This window comes from Dendrobates tinctorius, unplaced genomic scaffold (genome assembly GCF_039654945.1).
Source record: "Dendrobates tinctorius isolate UK_male_01 unplaced genomic scaffold, ASM3965494v1 ptg000079l, whole genome shotgun sequence".
Lineage (NCBI taxonomy): Eukaryota > Metazoa > Chordata > Amphibia > Anura > Dendrobatidae > Dendrobates > Dendrobates tinctorius.
Window position 1 is genome coordinate 15,259,040 of NW_027361747.1, and position 1,906 is coordinate 15,260,945.

Genomic DNA, 1,906 nt, shown 5'->3' on the forward strand with positions numbered 1-1,906 from the left:
TCTCAGATGGCACAGATAATTTGGCACGCAATGGGCAAGCCTTCAGGACATGACCAGTCTGCCCACAGTACAAACATGCCGACACCACTCCTAGAACCGTAGGCAGCTCCGAATACAAACTAGCTCCTCCGATTTGCATGGGTTCGTCAGGAGACTTGGCATGAACTGGGCAGGCTCTCATAAAATGTCCAGGCTTCCCACAGGAAAAGCATACCCCCCAAACACGGCGAGCCGCAGACACCCCTTTTTTGTATCAACAACACCGGGCTGTCTTGGTTCCTCCGTCCGCACTGGTGGGTCCTCCTCCCTAGCGAGGACATCAGGGGGCACTTTTTGTATATTTCTTTCCCTAAGGCATCTATCCACCCAGATGGCAAGGGACATGGCGGCCTCCAGCAACCTGGGGGCGGCGTACTGCACCAGAGTATCCTGCAACTTTGGAGACAAACCCTGTACAAATTGACTCCTAAGTGCAGGGTCATTCCACTGAGTGTTAATGGCCCATCTCCTAAACTCTGAGCAGTACTCCTCAGCATCCCGGGCTCCTTGTTTACACCTACGGATTTGGTATTCCGCCAGGGTGACGCCATCAGGATCCCCATACACAAGCGCCAAAGCCGCAAAAAAATCGTCCACGGACACCAATGATGGAGAATCGTCTGGTAGGGAGAAGGCCCAGGATTGGGGATCCCCTTTAAGAAGGGACATAATGATTCCCACCCGTTGCTCTTCACTCCCTGATGAATGAGGGCGCAGCCTGAAATACAATTTACAGGCTTGTTGAAACACCAAGAATTGATCTCTCCCTCCAGAAAATCTGTCAGGGAGGGATATCTTGGGTTCTGGCTGAGCTTGTCTCTGAACCAAGCCCCCAAAGCCCACCAACTGCTGCAGTTGCTGCACCAACTCACCGCGCAGCCCCCTAATCTCCTCAGTAAGGGTCTGCAGCATTTGGGCAAAGGTCTGAACTGGGTCCATGGCTCAGCAGAGAAAAAAGTTATTGGTTGGTGATAATGTCACGATGACCTGTCCTGTGTGACGCGACCAGCAGGTCGGTAACTAAAACAACAAGACGCGGCACGTGATGCTGTCCTGTGTGACACGGCCCGCAGGCCGGTAACTAAAGCAACAAGACACGGGGAAAGGGGAAACAGTTACAACAGTGGGCCCTGCGATAGGGAAAGGGGATGTGGAAACCTCCTGCACTCCCCTGAGTCAGTGTCCCTAACGCTCCTAATGTTCCCTATGCCGGTTCCGCACCAGGCGCCGATCAGGAACCTGTGGCCCTAGCACACCCTACACCTATCCCTTGCTAGGGAGCTGGGTATCGCAGGCACTGGCCCCACCGCTGTACTAATACACACTAAGGAAAAACACAAACAAGGAAACACCACTTAGCTTTACTATGTTGCTCTTGCTCCACCACCAGAATGCAGCTCTCCTCCTGAATCGCTGCCACCAAGCTCTGTCAGAGCTACAAGGAAATCCCCTATGACTCCTTCCACACCAGGGCTAAGACAGTGCTGCAAGGAACGCTCTCCAGCTCCTTCCTCCACCAAGGATGGTTGAAATGAACACTATCACCAACACTGATTGCAACACCTGTGACTCTTTTACAGCAGGGCCAGATCAATCACACCTGCATTATAATCATGTGCACTTAACTAAAGAAACCAGAGTGCAAGGACGCTCACCACCACCGGGGGCAAACTTAGAGCAAAAGACACCACAGTGCAATAATCCTAATGGCCACCGGGGGCAAAAAGCAAACTTAAGCACAGCTTAAGAAAAAAAAAAGGTACCTGTGCTTTTTATCAGTCCTGATCCAGCTATGGATCATGACAGCTGGGAGGAGAGAGCTTTCAAACTTCAGATGGCTCAAATAGAAAGGGGTAACAATCCTCAG